The sequence below is a fragment of the Limulus polyphemus genome, unplaced genomic scaffold (assembly GCF_000517525.1).
Source record: "Limulus polyphemus unplaced genomic scaffold, Limulus_polyphemus-2.1.2 Scaffold1291, whole genome shotgun sequence".
Lineage (NCBI taxonomy): Eukaryota > Metazoa > Arthropoda > Merostomata > Xiphosura > Limulidae > Limulus > Limulus polyphemus.
In genome coordinates this window covers 42358-63727 of record NW_013666901.1, presented here as the reverse complement: position 1 = coordinate 63727, position 21370 = coordinate 42358, and the positions used below count along the sequence as shown (strand labels likewise).

General features: G+C 33.0%; 1 protein-coding gene across 1 annotated transcript in view; it reads right to left on the bottom strand.

Annotated features, from left to right (window-relative positions):
- LOC106462961 (talin-2-like) overlaps positions 1 to 16316 on the bottom strand; it is a 133901-nt gene extending 117585 nt beyond the window's left edge. Inside the window, exon 1 of the mRNA XM_013922930.2 lies at positions 15790 to 16316. The gene's annotated coding sequence lies outside the window, so the exon portion shown is untranslated. The remainder of the gene's footprint in view (positions 1 to 15789) is intronic.
- Between the last annotated feature and the right edge of the window lie 5054 nt (positions 16317 to 21370).

The following is a 21370-nucleotide window of genomic DNA, read 5'->3' as shown; positions in this document are numbered from 1 at the left end:
GTTAACAAACATAATAAAAAAAATCATTGTGGTAAACGAAATAATAATTTGATCTAAGTAAGAGTTTTTTCTTCTCGATTTGTAAAAAAATCCTAACGTGATAGAAAAAATGAATATTATTTTCGAAATCAGCGTAGCTGAATTATGGAACATCCGTTATTAAAACCAAAACAACTTTTATGAAGTTTAAATTCGCATCACTGTGTATTTAATCTCGTTTTAAAACACTCAGTTTGCTCTGATCACAAGTTAGTACTAATTATTCAAACAGAGTAATATACGTAAGCTACTTTAACTTATTTCTTTTCAGTTATTTGGAAGTAGAGACAAGTGTCCCCAATTCGGAAAATTGTTGTTTGAAGTGAAAGAATGTAGCAAACTACGAATGTGAGGAGAGCTAGCGCGATCCCTGCGTACTGCTCTTACATTCCGTTTTTCGTCACTTTGGAATTTAAAGACTGCTTCTTTCGTAGCGAGGGGCTCACTTCTCTATCGGGTATTTGATTTAGTCAAATAGAAACACAAGTTCGACTTTTTAAACACATACGAGGTAATATCATACCGTAGTTTTTACTCATCACGGGTGTGTTAAAATTATTCATTCTCTTCTTCTTTCCTGAAGCAGCTGAAGTAAAAGATCTGTATCTTTCGTATTAAATAACAGTTCTGATGTTATTCCAGTAAAAGACACCTATAATCAGAAAGATGACAATTCCTTCCCTGTAAAAATGAATGGATCTAAAGCTGCACTTCACAAAGGGTAAGGTGGTTTCAGTCAGAAGAGTATTTATAGGGTTAATTTCACTGGTATCAACGATACAAATTTCTGTAAACGTCTTTGTACACTCTGCTATGAGGATTATTTCTTATGCAGCGAATAGCAGAGTAAGTAAAAAGTACTTAAGCTAAAAAAAAAATTTTTATTTAACCCAAGTTTCAGCTTACTTCTTCAATGTAACTAGGAAATACTGTTTACATTAGCCTTATAGAACACACGGCTCATTCAAGAAGGATATTCAATATAATTCGTTTCTTTGTTGTTAAGCACAAACTACACAATGGGTTATCTGTGCTCTGCTCAACGCGGGCATCAAAACCCGATATTTAGTGTAGTAAGCTCTCAGACTTTCCGCTGAGCCACAGGGTGGTCAAGACCAAATCGACAGAATAAAGCTGGGTTTCATATAGTAGTGGAGTGTATGCTATACGTATGATGTTTTTAGGTGGCTTTTACTCGCACAGTACCAGTAAAAGACACCTAAAAATACCATTTATACAAAGAAGCATTACTCTTTAAATACTAAAAGTAATAGTACATGTTGAACACACAGACATGCACTAATCTTGCTTTGCAAAGTAAGTATACATAATAATACCAAGAATAAAGCCTTAGGAAGATAAACCTAAATAAAACATCTGAATTTAAGGTGATTTCCTCATGTGAAGAAATAGATATTATACAGAAATTCTGATTTTATATTCAACGATAAAATGAAGCAAAATCTGCATATAAATAATATAAATTTTTTTAGTAATTTTACAACAAAACTACACACCGAAAACAAACAATTGATGCTTAAAGTTTGATAAAAAAAACAAACAAACAAACAAAGAACCATTTCAGATTTACCAGCCTATGTTTTTTGTTTATGTGCAGTTTCAGTATTTTGATGAGTAAACTTTCTTTGTGTTTTTGTCTTGAAAAAAACAAACAATAACTAACATTTGGGCAAGTTTAAAAGAAAAAATTAGATGCTCAAATATGATATCCAATGAAAGGTTGGGTATATTACAGTAAAAACAATTTTGAATAAAAAAAATATAGCAATTCACATGACAACTACAGCCAATATAAAGTCATGGTGGAATGGATGTATCGAAACTACGGCCCGGCATGGCCAGGTGGTTAGGGCGCTCGACTCGCAATCTGCGGGTTCGAATCCCCGTCACACCAAACATGCTCGCTCTTTAAGCCGTGGGGACGTTATAATGTGACGGTCAATCCCACAATTCGTTGGCAGAAGGATAGCCCAAGAGTTGGTAGTGGGTGGTGATGACTACCTGTCTTCACTCTAGCCTTACACTACAAAATTAGGGACGGCTAGCGCAGATAGCCCTCGTGTAGCTTTGCGCGAAATTCATAACAAACAAACAATCAAAACTACATTTTTACAATATTTGTCATTGTTTACCTGACATATACTGAGATATACTGGTTCAAAGGATTCCAAGAAGCTTTAAAAATTAAATATGAAACCCAATCTATCATTTAATTTACCATTTGTCACCGACTTAAACTGGTTTCCTTTCACTCAGTATTGAAATCCAGTTTTTAGCATTATAAGCCTTCAGACTTACCACAGAACCACTGGTGGGCTTCAGGGAATTCTAACCCTCATCATTATCTCTGGTAAAGGACAAACTGATGATGACAAAACCTTGTCAAAACATTGTACATTTGCTGTTATGTTAAACTTATATTAAAGTTTTTCTTCATTACCCATTCAAGCCGTTTCCAGCCATTATTAGTCTCAAAGTGGGTTCCTCGTCACCAAATTTGAATATATGGCTCTATCAGATATGACTGTGTATGTTTAGGATCATTGGACTGGGGATTTCTTTTGCTTGTTATTTAAAGTTACATAAGCTATACATAAGATTGAAAGTATAAATAAGAAATGGTTCTTCTGGGAAGTTAGAAAATAAATAAAATACGACAATTCATCTGATGAAATGTTCCATTTAAATTAAATGTGATCTTATTTAAATTAATGAAACATGGTGTTTTAATTCAATTTTATATTCTTTCTGAAGTTGCTTTTAACTTACATTATTATTCAACATTAGTATAGTTCAAAAACGTTTTAAGATACAGAACTTTGTGAGTGCATCTTGTTTAAAGTTTTTAGCTATTTTTATTTTCTTCAATTATTAATTATAAAATGTACAGCCACCAATATGCCAGTACTATTGTGTTTGGTATACACAATTAATGATTAGTATTTGGTTTGGATTCCTTTAGCCAACACTTGCAACAAGTTCCTAGTATACTGCTAGTGGAATAGCTCACCATACTTCCTGCATTGCACAAACTAATGTACTGTAGGTTCCATGGGCTTGTGTACCAAGCCCAGAGTTGACTCTAGATTTAGGACATACTGCAGTGGCTTGATAGTATTCAATCTGGAATTCTGAGCTTACCATACCAACAGGTCCGCATCATTATCTGTAAACCAGCCAGTAACAATGCAGGCAGTGTGGCATTTAGCCATGTCTTGCTGAAATGACAAAGGTTATTTCCACAAAACTGGCAGAGTAATTGAAGTACTGCAATGTTTAGGATTTCCAGGTACTTATTGACAGGATGATAACCCTAAACAACAACTGCTGTACCAGGCAGAAACATGTCCATATGATGGAGCCACTGGATCCTTCACAGTTGGTACCATTCAGTCAACATCATGGCATTGATGTGAATACCATAAACTGTGGTTCACTGCTCCACATAATTGTTGTGCACAAGTCCAGGCCCCATGTTTAGCATTAAATGCACAACTATTGATGCTGTGCTTTATTGATTAACTTGATGAGAGGCCTGTGGACAACAGAATTACTATAGAAACCCTGCTTATACAGCTCTCCGCACACTGCCTTCATGCTGATTACTGTCCCAGTACAATGGCTAAACTTCATGATAAGTTATCTTATGCTGGCACATTGATTCTGTTTGAACATTCTGGTGAGTATTCTTTGGCAACTTCACATCAGTCTCCTTTGCCAACTTTGGTTGGAAAGATTATGAGTATAATCTAGCCTTCCATCAGATAATTGTATCTTGTACAGTAGTTCAATCTGTCTGCCAGACTTTCTGACATATGACATCCAAACACTGTTCCTTTTTGGAACTCAGTTAGCTTTCATCATTTTAGTATTGCATTACAGACTATTTTCTAGACAACTGTGGAGGCTTTGTATACCCATGAAACATATCATGATTATCAAGTGCACTGACATATCTACATCACAGTGTCCTGCATTTGAATAAGTGGCTATACATTTCAGACAATATAGTGTATATAAACAATTCAAAGATTTACAAAGTTTCATCAAAGACAGTAAGTTGCATTAGCTTCAGGGTAATTTTATAATTTCTAAAAGGACTGCCCAAGGCTACTGTTTTATAAATTTCAAGTCATTTATTTTTATTATACAGCAGTTCTACTAAACTTGCTAAGCTGTTCTAATGTTGACTTACAATTATTTATTATTTCATCTTTTATATAATATCTGGAACTCAATGATGAAATAATTAGAATGCATTAATAGCTATCTAAAGACACTATGTGTTTCTTAAGATCTTCCAGCTCAAAGTTATTCATAATATGTATTTGTAGGAGTAAGAAATGCTCCATGTTGCACTCGGATGGTGTGCTACATGTCACAAACTTAAATGCCCAACTGCCTGTTAATCAAGGGCATTTTCAAAATATGGACAGCAAGAAGAATAAAGTTAAAAAAGTTTTTAAATAATACCTTAAGTAGCCTCTCAATACTGTTATTACTGTTTTATAATTGTACATCTAAACAAACATCAATCGTTACATTGTTCTTTGTTTATGTACAATATTCTTTATCTTATGTAAAAAATCATCATTTTGAATCATTTTTCCCCTTTCTTGAGTCTCCCAATACAGTTTATGACACATTGTTATGAAAGTGAGCTAGAATTTTCATGTGTAGAGCTGAGTAATGTGAAAAGATGAACCATGAATGAACTCTGCTGTATTATCAACTAGCTTAGAGGGTAAAAACCTTGGCTTTGAGAGTTGATATAAGCCCAACTTTTCCAAAGAAACATTTGCCCCATTTTTTCCTTTCAAATGTCCATAAAACTAAAACTTGGAACACACACAAACACATGTATGCATTTTATTCAAATATCTGTAAACCTTATGAACAAGTCCAGTCTTGTAGTAATTACAAATTAAGTAATGAGCATTTCATTAGAAACTAACCATCCTTAATCACGATTATACATGCACAAATCTGCAACTTTCTTGAAACTATTGAAACTATCTGTACAAAGTTATTAATTGTAGTCTTTAGAGCTGGGTGATTAGCAGAATCTGACAGTTGGTTAATAATCAGGCTTATTCATCAATTATGTTCAAATAATCAGTTATTCTCCCAAGAGATTTGAATAATTGGAATAATTGAAAAACATGATAAACAGAAACACTAATTTCATTTAACTGATTATTTTCATGGATCATGACACTAATTGATTCTACCGAACAACATCAAATTAATCAAAAATAGTATTAAGGAATCATAATGGCAATATTTCTATAACTTGGATCGTTGGAATAACTGAGAAATATCAATTGTTTATTTTACATACACTAATAAATGTTAATTGCCCATCTCTATATGTCACACATGTTTTCTTATAAGACATATACATATATATAAACCTGTAACTTTTATAACTTTCATAGTGGAAATAATTTGATGTAGTCAATAAAACTGTTTTTAAAATAAAACTATTTCATAAGTCTATGGAAAAGAATAAATATAGATAATAAATAAACATTTAATAAAAACAAAAATATCAAAAGTGATTTTACTATTTTTTACTGTCCATCAATTCTATAAAAAATTATCAGAAATTATGAAAGGAAATACATAACTAACCAATACGTTTAATTATTTACAAAGTAAACACATTGGTTAGTTATGTAACATAACTAACCAATGTGTTTACTTTGTAAATAATTAAACGTAATACGTTTAAATATTTACAAAGCAAACATATTGGTTAGTTATGTATACGTTTACTTGTTTACAAAGTAAAAATTTAAATGGCCATTCAATGGGGTAAAAATTATCTCAGAAGCACAAACAGTATTTATTTTAATACTTAAATATGTGGGAGAAAATTTACAAGAAAAAACTACAATCATATGAATTATATGGAATTTACACTAAATAATGGCTTCCGTTAATAGGTACGAGAAAGTTAAGGCTATGTAACTAGGTAATTATATGTGCTGGACAACTTTTTGGACCAATTAGTATTTAGATTGATATGTCCAAGTTGCCATTTGCATCAAATGATTTGTTCAGCTGGTACTGTTCCTCTGGCATTTTCAGCAATTTCATGTATGTTTTGAGGCATAAAAAGCCCAAAAAATTATGGAGGTTACCTTTAGATTCACTTCCTTGACACAATTAATTTGTAAAACATTATCTGTTAATTTGTCCTGTTTTGACATTTCACAAGTTTTATTTTTCTAAACAGAAAGACAAGATTCAATTTAACTAAAGTTATTTTTACCAGTTTTTAATGTCAGACTGTTTCTAGCTGTATTGGCTAATGAAACACAACATAAGAGTAGACTGCAAAACAATTGTTAACTTAACCACTGTTAATTAATTTTTCACCTTCACACAAAACATTTTATCTTAAGTAAATGTGTGGGCTACATCTGTCAACTTCGACTTATAGATTTTAAAGTAAGTATACAAAATGGCCATTCTAAGTAAGGTGTGTGAAGAGTTTTCTTTACTGATTTGTAACTATGCATTGATGTACAAAAACTTTAGAAAAATTCCTTTAAAATAGTAATTTTATGATAATCTTGAAATACATCCTTGTAAACAAATCAAGACCTTTCAATTCTTTTTTTTTTTAATATGAATTTTGCTTAATCATAAAGTAAAATAATATCAGAAACAACTACAAATATGATAATAAGAATTATACACAGACACAAAAACTTACATTACAAATAGTAAATATTTTCTTTGGTAAGTCAAAGCATACTTCTCAGTTTAGTATTAAAAATCATTTTAGAGTCACATTAAAATATATTGCTGTATATGACTATACCAAATATAATTTTAAAATAACAGCTTACAGGAATATATAAGATCAAATTATTTGGTATAAGTACACTTACTGAAATTTCTTCCATTACTTTGTAACTTGTATTGGTGAGGGGACACAGATAAATAAAATGGTTCTGTTAGCTTCCTTAATGTTTGCACTCTCCTCTGTTACAAAGTTCCAAAAACAATAAACTATGACGATTGACAAAATTCTGACCTCCGCAACCAATTATGGCTAATACAGCTTACTTTTTTATGGACATGACAGAAAATATTTTCCAAGTCAATTGAAGAATATGGTTTTTAGCTGGTCATAATGGTACAGAAATAACTGAAGTGTCTGAGTATGAAGAATTTCACACTGGTGAAAGTAAATCGTATAATAAACTTTTTCGTCTTAGAGACATCAAAGGAAGTCATTCAAAAAGATTTCTGTACAATATGATCTTTCATAGCGCATAAAGTTAATACATAGATACGTTTTCAAAAAAAAGAACCTTAATTTTTACAGAACAGAGAAAAAGAAACACCATATAAAAAATACAACAGAACGTGTTCATTATGATTAGTAGTGTGCATAGTAACAGTAAACCGAATCTTATTATCATTACAGTTCAACTTGTGGATGGTAGTGATTGTGAGACACCAAATACACAAGTATCCGTAGTTGTGATGTAAATCACACTGTCAGTGACTTTGACATGAATCAGTTGGCTGAAATACAAATTAGGTAAGTAATATGGCATAATTTAAAATTGTTATTACAATGCACAGAATATAGATATGTGCTCGTTCAATATGTAAAATGACATATATGGTCCTACATGTGAGATTTGTTATTGCACAAGTATTTGGCAGACTTTTTCTATCTAAAAATATTTCACTTATTATATGTAGCGTATTAATATCACTTCTATGTTTTGCAACACTCTCAGACTAAAAGACAATGAATAGCGAATCAGTAAAAATTTTTAATTAATTTATAAACATCTTCTATTTATTGCAGATGTCATGTCCAAGAAGACTGTCACTGATAGCTAATTTTTCAGTCTTAAATAAAATGTAAAAGAATCATGAAATTACACACAGCCTCGAACTTTTCATTTTTACTAATGTTATGGACAGTTTAGATACTTTGTACACTTCTCAAGAAATACAGTGAACAAATATTAATATCATTTCTGAAGTTTTTCTTGACTTAACTATTAGCTTTTTTTTATTATGATAAATCAGCTTCTGTTGCAAAATGTACTTATGTTGCTTGAGAGAATTTTAAGTTAAATTTTAATAGGGTAAACAGAAATCTTTGAAACTAAATAGAAAACTGACTTTTGTCTCAATGGCAAATATTTGTGAATGGCAGTTTCAAACTTGGTGAGAGTAACAGGTAAAACAGGGATTTGTTTAGGGTCTATATTATTTATGCAAATGTTATGGAAAGATGTTACAATGACTTTCAGTATCTTTCCAAATTGCTGATAATACAAAAGATGACAGGAAGAATAGATATTAAAAATGTTTGAATAATTCAGATGGTTTTATAATAGGAACTATGTCCTGTCTCAATTCTAAGAACTATAAAATAATAAACTTAGGATGAAAAAGTTTAAAAACGTCTTGTAATTTTAACAAAACAAAAGGAGGATCCAGAGTTTAAGGTTACTCTTTAGGAGCATGTGGTTTCTATACCTTGTAATTTGGTAGCCAATTAAAAATTCAGGGGCCAACTAAAACTTTTAGTTTTGTAGTTCTGATTATTTAATAATGTGTTTCACTAATATTAAAATGATACAATCATTTTACTAATATGAAGTACTAAGATGGAATGTTAAAAAATACAATAACATTCGTCTTTGAGAGAAGGATAAAAATAGAATAAAGAACTTGAATCATTTCTCTTTCTTGTGCTAGCTGTGCATTAGAAATCATGATTTTGGATTTCTAAAACTGTTTGAATTTTACTAGTATACCAGTTTTTGGGGATTCAGCATTTCGTTTGGTTGTTCATCTTGTCTGTGTCATTTCATAATCTTTTTTTTGTTTTGTAAATCAAATTGATTTAGGCATTCCATTTAGTCATTTTGTCCTGCCTCTCCTGTCAACTTAGTCATATGACTTACGCTTCCTTTAATAAAGTGACAATTTGTAATGCATGACTCCAAATTTATTGGGTTTTACAAGGAAGCAAAACAATTGGTGAACATAAAAGAATATTTACCCAGGAAATAGCATTAAGCTTTTGTCACAGCATGGTGTATAAGCAGATAAGCAAGCTTTTATATTACATATCTGACATTTCTGCCACCACAGTCATAGGTGAAGAATATATGTTTGTTTGCTTGTTTGTTTTTTTGAATTTCGTGCAAAGCTACACGAGGAATATCTGTGGTAGCTGTCTCTAATTTAACAGTGTAAGACTAGAGGGAAGGCAGTTAGTCATCAACATCCACCGCCAACTCTTGGGCTACTATTTTACCAACAAATAGTGGGATTAACCATCACATTATAATGTCCCCATGGCTGAAAGGGCGAGCATGTTTGGTGTGATGAGGATTCGAACCTGCGACCCTCAGATTGCGAGTCGAGCGTCCTAACCACCTGGCCATGCCGGCCTGAAGAATACATGATCACTAAGGTTAATTTTAGTCTCTTTGCAACCCACGGCTCCCAGATTTGAAACTCAGGATCTCAATGAAATTCTTTATAAAATGCATTATTTTTTCAATAAATATTTATGATAAGCAGTATAGAACAATGATCTGAAGAAATTTTGATTTGAAGTGTAAATATTACATTCTTGCTTTGCCTAAAAAACTCTTATTAGGCTTCTTTTAAATATTACATTCAATTTTGTTTTTACAGAAATGTCTGATGAATCTGTTGATAGCAAAATGGGGTGGATGAGTTGATGGGTGGAAAGTTTTGTTTGGGATCTAAAACATCTGATAGCTCAGTTTTGTGAAATCAATCTCATAACAATAGTGTGAATAGAATGTCTGAATTCAATCTTTAGTCATGACAGATTGTATTTCAATTGTAACTGTAGACTAGAGACTACATATAAGCCTTCTGTAAGGACTTGGGTATGATGTAAAAAAACCCAACAAAAAATGAAAATGTAATGTAAATATAACCCATCAAATCCATAAATTATCCAATAAAATCTTCATAGGAACTTGCAAACACCACACCATCAGACAAAAAATTCCATAAGTTATTAACTAACAGGAAAAAATAAGTTAACCTACTAACAAGCCTGGATCTAGACTTCCATAAATTACAATTATTACCATTAACAGTCAGAATTTCACCTCAAAACTTATCCTTCCACCTCTCAAACAAACTTCCCATGAACAGTTTATTCATGTCCCTGATGAACTTAAACACCCAAATGAGGCCAACAAGTGTACGGGTAACTGATTGAAAAGAGGGCATTTCTTGAAATGACTTATCTGCTTGAAGCCCTGATAGCCCAGTTAGTAAAGTTAGGGTGTGGGATCCTATCTTTTTATCCATTTTACAAAGATATATTGGGTAAGAAAACTAGATTTCTGTCACTCATTTATTTTCATTCTTTTATTATTTAGAAACTGAATATGAACAAATACTTCAATTGGCACCTTAATACGTATATATACTTGCGTAGGTCATAGTTTCCACATCCTACATCATATGTATTTTGGGAAGTTCATGAATATAATTTCACAATATTTTTGATAAAAACAAACAAATACTCACGTAATATTTACACTATAAGATGCTTAAAGTTGGAACGGTATAGTTAACTTTCGACAAAAACCCAAAAGTCCCACACAAAGGATTCTTCTACCATATAAAAGTTAAACTGGTTCTGAAAGAGTGTTTATTGTCTATCTTTATAACAAACATTGTATAATAGTATTTCTGACATTTTTTTTTCAAAATGTGTATGTTTTGAGTGCAGATTTATGTAACACATGTACAAGAATTACCTAATTGCCTTCCCATCGTAAACTTCATAAAAAAAAAACTAAAACCATTTGATCCATCGTTCTGCAAGTTCACTTCACAAGAAACATTCAACATAAAAAAAGCACATTGTTACAGCGTATGAAATAAAATGCAGTTAATAACAGAATACATGAAAGTAGACAGTAGAAAATAGACATATATATGACAATTTAAAAAAATGTTGGCAACTCACAGGTTCACCTGTCAAAAGCAGTAGGATTGTAGTGTTCTTTTATGCAATTTTGAAAATGCTCATAAATGTACTAAAATATCAAATGAAATTGAAACTTACGACACTTAAAAAAATGAACTTAGAACAAGTTAAACAGCTGAATACTACAGTGCATTCATCAATTTATACTAAATATTAGTTCTTATAACAAATTACTTTAAAACGTTGATGTTTCCATAGGGGTTTATACTTCTAAGCCATACTACTATATCTGTCAATTAAGTCAATATTACAGTACAGAACCAAGTTGCATGGTTTTGTAGTATGCGTACGTGCTAATTATTTAAATAGTTTATTTTGTTAAATGAGTTGACATACAGAAAATTCTATTTTAACTTTTTACATTTTTAAGAAATATCAGTCTATAAGGTTAAGTACCTTATATTAAGCCTTGTAACTTTTTCAGATCTTAATTCTGGTTTATAAGCTGTGTTCATGTGTACTAACTTGTTGTGTCAAGTTGTTCTATTGTAGCACAGTACACCAAACTGTACATGCATTTGAATTAGAGCTGTGCAATTAAATTGATTACCTACGAACATTGATTGGTATTATGTAAAATAATTGATTCATAAAAACGTTTATTATGGGCCATTTGTGTTCTGCCTGTGGTGAGTATTGAAACTAGATTTGTAGTCAGCTACATGACATTGATAATAATGGATGTTTTTTTTAGCCATCTTGCAAAGGTAAAAAATTAATGAGCCTGATGATTAATCAATTAGCAAATTCCCCTAATTGCCCACCTTTAATTTCAATACAAATTTTATTTTGCGATACAGTATAATCTCAAATATATAATTAAATTCCATTATGACATATATCAAAATAGGAATACTATGGTACTTCCTGAAAACAATGATTTTATCAATGTACAAATAAAGGTACACTTAAACTGCCGATTTATTTCGTAGTTTGTTTTTTTATATTCATATTTTATTAAAACCAGCCATTAAGAAACATTAAGTAACATGATTCACTGAGGAACTAGAACAAATACAAAAGCAATGATCTTCTATATTTTCATGGAGCAGCCTAAAAGGAAAGTGAGCATCATATCATAGCTTCTGTTCGTGGATGTACCGGCATATTATAAGCTCAGGATTTTCCTTTGGATCCTGAAAATTGAATGTGTGGAAACCTCCAAGACATCCATGCTTTGAATCCCTACATCCATAGGCCTAAAACGTTATTTGTTTCCAGTTCCTAACTGACCGTATTTTATTACTATGAACCTACAGAATGATTTTAATGGACATTAATGCAAATTACCTTTAGAATCCCTGTAATTCATTGGTAACGATCGTAAGCGTATATTGTGAGCTTTGCTAGTCAAGTTCTATCATTAACGTTGTGAAACACTGTGTGCTTGCTTTGATATTGTTGAAACTCTTGAAGTATTTGGAATACATTTGTGACACTTCTTAAACACTTCCTGAGCAACAATTCACACATGCAGATATTTATGAAATGCAATTAACTGACATTCACTCCAAATAATCAGGTTTGAAAAATAAGATTATTATTTTGATGATTATGGCTTAGTCAGAAACATTACTCTGTTGAATAGTACAAGTACTGTTGAAGTGAACACAACATGATAATCTTAGGGTTTGCACCCATTTCTCACAGGAGAGAGAAAAATTCCTTTACTGATGTTACTACATCGAGACTGTACACTGTATTATTGATTCCTCATATTTTGTGCTTCCTAGCAATTACTCTCCAGTACTGCACTGTATGAAACAAAGAATAATTTGAATCTTAATACTTTAGCTACGACAAGGCAAAGTCACGGTTATCACTACTTTCAATCACCCCCAGTTTACTTTCATGCATACCAGACATCAGATGATCTGTAAATGGATCTGAAATGGAAGTTATTAGTCATTCAGCCTACAAGTACAGTAGATATGACTTTACACCTTTACAGCAGTATATCACTTTAACACGGAATATGATCATCTTGAAAAGCGAAGGAAGTCTGACACTGTATGCTTAAAATCAGTGTAGACATACTCTTGACTACAGTTCTGTACTTCTCCAAAAAGCGTTGTTTACAGAGCATCTACAATGACTGTAGGTACTTGATAGAATACATCACATTACCGAAGATCATTACGTACATGACCAATGCGACTGAATCCAGGCAAACATGCAAACCACTACTTCACGAATCACCTTTTTTTTTTTTTAAGGAATAATATCAACTAGCTTAGCCCAATGGATGCAGGCATTATCATTAAATACACTTATGATAAGATGTGGTCCCAATAATGTGTGGCATTAATGGAACAGTTCAACAGGATGTAGAGTGGTACATCAACCAATGTTCACTGTTGCCTACACCTTACTTCTTCCACTGCTATATATATGCCTCATTCCATTAAGAAAATGTAGCTGGATCTGGTGACAGATTTTCTCTAGTGAAATATACACCTTGCTTTCCGTCTCCAGAGTGAAATAAGATTCATCACGGAAAAAAAAAGATAACGCTCCACATGCATTTGTCCACTACACACTTTCTATGCACCATTAAAAATCTGCTGTTTGTAAACACCTCATCGTGTACAGGCCAAACTTGTGAAGTATGTTTCTAATTCTCTGTACTCTGACACAGCATCCAGTTTTCAATGTGAATATCTAAGTCAATCAACAAGCAGGTACTCTATAACTGCAGTGAGCCAGAATTGGCAAATAGCAGTCACCTGCCTACATTATAGATAATGGGCTTCCTCGTCCAAGTAACTAAACATGTTGATTCAAGTCTAGCCCTCCCTTGAACTTAGACTTTGAGATAAAACAATTTTCGGAATACTAAGTTCATTTATTAACTATACAGTTGGCTTGAAAATTGTTCCAAGTCATGCTAATGACAGTTTATAACACTTGAAACAGCCTGTGAAGAGGCAAGCTTCCATTTATACAACAATTCTCTATACCAATGAAAGTTTGTGTGTTTTCTCTGAGGTCTTGCTAGGGCTCATGAACAGTATGGACTACTTTACACACTGATTCACTTCAATGTGATAACTAATTCAAAACTGTGTGAGGTCCCAAAAAACAACATTGGTTGTGTGACCAATCATTTCCACTTACATCAGAAGGTTGATCACGGGATGCCTGACTTGCATAACAATGAACTGAGAGGGAGATGATATTGTTTTTGCCTTGTCATAGCTATAAATTATAACAAATTCCAGTACCCCTGGTTTGTTTCATGCAGTGTGGTATACTGATTCTTGTGTGTGGTTGGCAGCTCTTAATAACTGTTTAACATGCAAAATAATAAAATACAGACAACAGTCTACCCCTCAATAAAAAAAAAGTATAAATAAGAATTTCAAAAATACATTTTATTTTACAAAAATTCAGCAGTTTCCCCCTTAAACTCTTGTATCCTATCATACTAACCTCCACCACTGTATCCATTCTACAAGATAATCAACCCTGTTACTGTTAGTAAAATAAGTCTGTTATCATTGGAGTATTTTTTATTCACCTATTTAAATTTGTATCCTCTCATCCTATTGTATTCAGAATACAGCATAAAGAAATAAAGAGGCCTTTATCCTATCAGTCCCCTCAATAATATTGTGAACTGACATAAAATCCCTCTTTATTGTTATGGTGTGAATGCTTTTTACTGGCAAATCATGATTATAATTAATTATAAGTGCCATACAACATTAGTATGAGGTCTGTTATATTCTTAAACATTCAATTCTATTATCTAGTCCCTCGTGGATTTTCAAGAATTAGAAGAGTGTATAAAATAGTATTCCAACTATACTATATCATAGTCGTTGCCAATGATACATTTTGCTTAATCCAGAGCTCTTCAAGCAGGCAGGGGTACAACAAACACAGCAATGATCATAACACTATTTATATAAGCCATTTATTACAACAACAATTGTAAAATGTAGTGTTTAAAAATATAACAAGGTCTAATACTTATGTCAAGTATAATTAATTACAATCACACTTTGCCAGCTTGTAAAAGGCTATAGAATGTAATATTTAAAAACGTAATAGGCATAATCCTAATTTCTTATGACAAATATAATTAATTATAATCATGCTTCACCAGCTTGTAAAAGGATATAAAATGTAGTGTTTAAAAATATGTGTAATAATGTCTTATTACAAGAATAATTGTAATCATGCTTTGCCAACTTGTAAAAGGCATATACACACTGTAACAATTGTTATTCTTTCAAATGGCTTATAATGTTATATAAATAATATTCTGACTACGCGCACTGCTGTGTTTGTTGTAACTTGTACTGTTGTAGTATTCAGTCGTCCAAACTCCAAATGTATTTATGACAACTTATCAAAAAATGCCAAATTTTGTGACTATGATTACTTTTTAAATTCTAGCTAGGTTTCAGCCCTCGATATAAATTGGCTAAATAATTATTATAAAGCAATAGTAATACTAGTAGTAGTATTAATAACAGTAACAGGCTTACAAATTAGTACTAGTACTACCTACACCTAGTGTAGTAACACCGTACTAGTACTACTAAACTTTAGTTAAGTACAACACAGATAGAGCTTTCAAAAATACTGTAGCAAAGCTGGTCAAAGTTCTAGTTTTATTATGCGTTAATTTCAAGTTCTGAAAATTTTAATTCACTATTAATTGATATAAAAAACCTTTTACTTACAAGTAAACTTCGAAGATGTTACCATGTGTTTCCGACTGCACACTCTTGAACCTCCAAAATGGCGTGGGATGTGACGTCACTTTCTTTTAGTAAAAAAAAAATAAGTGTTGTACAAGAATGCAAACTGTATAGCTTGAACAATATAGAACTTTCGGAGAGCAGTTTTCTTATTTATTTAATTTATCGAAATTATTAGTTTCTGTAACTGGTATAAACAGTTTGTAGACCTTAGAAGTGACGTATATAAAGTTGACATACAGGAAATACGATTCACAGCTTGAGCTTCTTCAGACACATCCGAAACCAACGCCCATCTTACAGGGTAGGCCATATAAGGCAATGGCTTTCAAATTGCTTAGTTACACTGTCCTACTTTTTACTTTTCAAATTCTGCCAACAGTTGTGTGTTTTAAAGATTTGGTTAGGAAAATAAATATAAGATAATTAAGGAAAAATCGTAAGTCGAAATCTACAGTAATATTTTGCCATCTGGATATGAACTAAACAAAAAACGTCCTACATAGACTAGTTATCACTTGGTAAAGTCTTATGACGTCATACGTTACGGCAGTTGTGGGTGTTCTTATGTTGAAACGTCAAATATTTGCATGAATGGTATTTTCTTTCAATATATAAGCAACTGAATAATGGCTACTATATAAGCAAACTGTACCGTATTTACAATTTCACATTATCGATGATACACAGTTCCTAGCTAATACATTTCTTAATATTAATCGTTATTTTTTGTTTTGAATTTCGCGCAAAGCTACTCAGGAGATTTCTGCACTAGCCATTCCGCATCTAGAGAAAAAGCAGCTGATCAACACCACCCACCGCCAACTCTTGAGCTACTCTAATCGAATACTGACAGTACGCTATAACGCCCCAATAGCTGAAAGAGTGGGCATATTTGGAGGGGGGGGGGGAGAATACGAAACCTACGACCTGCACATTGCGAGTAGAGCGCTCTAACCACCAGGTTGCGTTAGACCAAAATCGTTATTGACAGACTGGGTTGACCAACGATCAACGAATTTTAACTAAAAACTGAGAAGGGGGACAAAAAGTAATAAAGTTAATGTTGAGATAAACATGCTAACATGTTATTTGAGTATGGGGTTTGCAATTTCCCTTCTTTCTGCCAATATCTCTTTAGCTTGTCCTATTTGTTCGAAAATAAACTCGAATAAATATTGCTTGGTTATTCAATGTTCAGTTTCAACATATAGGAACCGAAAAACTCCATTTATATGTTCACTTAAATCTGCTTGAGCTGTAGTTTATACTCAGTCTCAGTGCTGAGCGAAACAAATGCAGAGTGAAGATTTTGCTATGATGTTGTGAAATAGAAACAAAAGTTGGACATTTTGGAATGTTTTTTATCAGGAAAAACTATGATATAAAATGATCGAAACCGAACTTAATGATGAGCACAATTTCGAAACAAGAGTAACACGTTTCGCTTCATGAAAATAAAAGCACGTTATCTTTGCTGGCAAGCAATGTCATCACTACACTGACCATATTATACCTTTATATGTTTTTAGTTTTTGAATGGCGAATAAGAATTACATAAGATTGTACCAATGGATGCAGAGACACAATTATATAATAAATCAAGCTAATGGGTCATAATTTTCACTATTTTTGATACGTTATATTTACTTGTTCGAGTGATGAAATCCTTTCTCAAAAGAACCTCTAGAAGAGGATTTTTAATTCACTATTCTACTAATCACAGCAGACTGTTGTGAATTGCAGTAACTACAAATGTATGAAAGTGTTTTCAACTGAATATGGGATCGCTTTCAAACTAATGATACAGCAACTAATACACTTGGGTGAGGTAAACCATTATAATCTACAACACAAACATAGAAGAGTTCTTTCTCACTTCCGGCTCACTGCAATCGTAAAGTATTTGTCCAAGAGTGACTTAGGTGTCTGTGGCCACAACTGGACACCATATCGATGTACAGACTGTCAGAAACAGACTTTACAATGATGGTATGCTAGACATGGTAACATACACTCAACTGATAGCAAAGCACAAAAATGCTCGCCTGCAATGGTGCTAGTAACTTCTGCAATGGACCAACGACATGTAAAACGACGTTCTTCTAACAGATGAGTCACGCTTCCCCCTGAAGCTAGACATCAAGCGTATATGCATTTGAAGATGAGTTGGTACCAGTTCAAAACCATTTGTATACAAAACGTAATGCATATAGTGGTGGGGGAAGTATGATGTAGGCAGGATAAAGCACTAGTGAGCACACTGCCCTCTAGATTCTGTAGAATGGTACCATTAATACAACACGTTAAATAGCTTACATGCTTTTTACGGCCATATGTTTCAGCAAACGGGTCTGACTTATTGAGTCCACACTGTACTAAAGCTGAGAAGACTAACGAAATGGAGTAGCTTATAGGCTCCCCGGTCTTTAGTCTCATCCAGTATGTGAGAAATGTTCTTGGAAGAAATGTTGCCTATATTCACTACAGAAACTGGTTTTTCAGAGGAGTAATTGAGAATACTTCAGGACCTTATCAACACTCAGATTTTAAGCATTCAAGTTTGGTTACAGTTGCTGTTCGTGGTAGCCAGACTCATTTCTATGTCTATAACTATAAATACGTAAAACCAATGAGCGCAGGTCCATGGCCAATAAGTTGTATTACAGGTTACATTACCAACTCATTTAAAAGTTGACACACGAGCGTAGGTCGATAGCCAATTATTTGTATTACAGGTTACATTACAAACTCTTTAAAACGTTGATTTAGGAGCTTAGGTCCATGGCCAATCATTTGTATTACAGGTAACATTACCAATTCTCTAAAATGTTGATTTAGGAGCGTATGTCGATGGTTATTGTTATTTGTTATTGTTTGTAATTAAACACAAAGCTACACAATGGGCTATCTGTGCTCTGCCCACCACGGGTATCGAAACCCGGTTTCTAGCGTTGTAAGTCCGGAGACATACCACTGTGCCACTGGGGGGGGGGCACGCAGGTCGATGGCCAATCATTTGTATTACAGGTTACATTACCAACTCTTTTAAACGTTGATTTACGAGCGTAGATCGATGCCCAATCATTTGTATTACATGTTACATTACTAATCAAATGCCTGATATACATACAAGGAACTTGGAGGAGAGATTATAATTGAAATTAGTTTATGACAGCGGTTTTTGCCTTGTCATAGTTAAATATTATAAATTATCCTTTAACTATTTTGTGTTTATTCTACCTGTAGTTGGTACTCAAAGTATATCTTGCTCATCCGAAGAGTGACCCAATAAGGGTAAGGAGTTAATAAGAAAATAGTTGCAGGTGATGAAATATTTTGTTGTTCAATAATGGACAAGAAATTACAATTCAAAAATAAAACCGAAACAGGGAAATTCATCTTAATTTATTTTGTATAGTGAAACAGTAAATTCAAATTAATATTGAGCGTCCAGGTGTACTTGTAAGCTTATTACGTTAAAACACTGGGAGTTTTTGACATTTGATCAAGAAATAAATTTCGACGATAAAATTGATCAAGAACAGTTGGCAGTTACATTAACAATTTATAGGTAAGGATTAATGTAGATATATGTAAAAGTCACATTTGGCTTTATTTTTATATTTTGTTATAGCAAAGCCACAATGGGCTGTCTGCTGTGTCCACCGAGGAGAATCAAACCCTTGAACTTAGCGTTGTAAATCCGAAGACTTACCTCTATCCCAAAAGGGGACACTTTTTTTTTTTTACTAGTCGCAAAGAAAGTCCTAAAGAGGAAATGCACATTGGACAAAGCTGTTGAATGGGAATAAATAAATCAGTTTTTTTAATCTTAAAACCCAAAGGCATACAATTTAAAAATACACAATTTTAGGCTGATATTATTGATAAAAATATAATTTAGTTAGTGATCAACATCATTCTTTCCAGTTTTTACAACTTGAAATTACGCTATCGGCCCAAAACCATGTTAGAAGTTAGACTATAAACCGGCTCGGCATGGCCAGATGGTTAGGGTGCGCGACTCGCAATCTGTGGGTCGCGGGCTCGAATCCCTGTTACACCAAACATGCTCGCCCTTTCAGGCGTGGGGGCGTTACAATGTGACGGTCAATCCCACTATTCGTTGGTTAAAAAGTAGTCCAAGAGTTGGCGGTGGGTGGTGATGACTAGCTGCCTTCCCTCTAGTCTTACACTTCTAAATTAAGGACGGCTAGCGCAAATAGTCCTCGTGTAGCTTTTCGCGAAACCCATAACAAACAAACTATAAACCATACATCGATTGAACCACATAACACACAAGGCACAGAATTTAAGTTTCTTTGTTGTCGTTTTTTTTTATTCTCCGATTTGGGAACTTGGTTAAAAGTTGTATAATTTATTCTGTTTGTCATTCCCGCACAAGACAGCATCTTTTGCAAATAAGAATCTGTTTTAATGGGTTACCATATACTAATTAGGTATACCCAAAAAAAAGGATATCGAAGTGCAATAGAATGAAATGAGATAAATCAGTAAAAGTAGATGTTAATAAATCAACGTAGACCACTTGTGTGATCATGTTGTTGTTGTTTTTTTGTTCTGTATGAAATGCGAATTCATCGATTTTCCATACTTTTTTTCCGAATACCTTTTTTATTTAACTTATTTAATAACAGTTCTAGACAAATTACTTTTTTTTTATAACTCAAACGTATTGCTCACCATGAAATTATGCTCTAGCAGTTTGATATTAGTTTCTAGTTTGATATTAGATGCCAGGTATTCAACAGGGACCCTCGTAGCTCAGCGGTTAGTCTGAGTTTTTTTTATAACTCAAACGTATTGCTCACCATGAAATTATGCTCTAGCAGTTTGATATTAGTTTCTAGTTTGATATTAGATGCCAGGTATTCAACAGGGACCCTCGTAGCTCAGCGGTTAGTCTGAGGACTTATAACCCTAAATATTGGGTTCAGATACTCCGTTGTCAGCACCATAACCAGAGCCAATATTCTACCGAGGTCAAACGTGGGTTTGAAGCTATAACTTCCAATTGCATTTACATATGTGTGTGTGTGTGTGTATGAGGAAGCCTAAAAACAACCGATGACACGACCTCGATATCAAACAGGTTAACTACGAAGCAACAGTTTGATTTCAAGGGTCGCTATGCTGAATGTTTATTTAGAAGTTTCTGTTTAGTAATCAAGTCATACAAAGCCTGTTGATCAGATTATACACGCAGTATTAGTTTAGTTATTCAAATTTGTTATTATCATAAGCGTTTATAGTGTAAACAAGCACTAATAAAAGTTTTCTGTAACATTGTTTTGTCAAAGCGCGCATGTGATAGTCTAACTTCAAAAAACTCAGTAGAAGTTTCGTGTCATTTGTGACTTTTTCGCAATAAATAGGTTAAATGTTACTTAGATTTTACAAAAAAGTCACAGTAAATAGGTTAAATGTTACTTAGATTTTACAAAAAAGTCGCAGTAAATAGGTTAAATGTTACTTAGATTTTACAAAAAAGTCACAGTAAATAGGTTGAATGTTACTTAGATTTTACAAAAAGTCACAG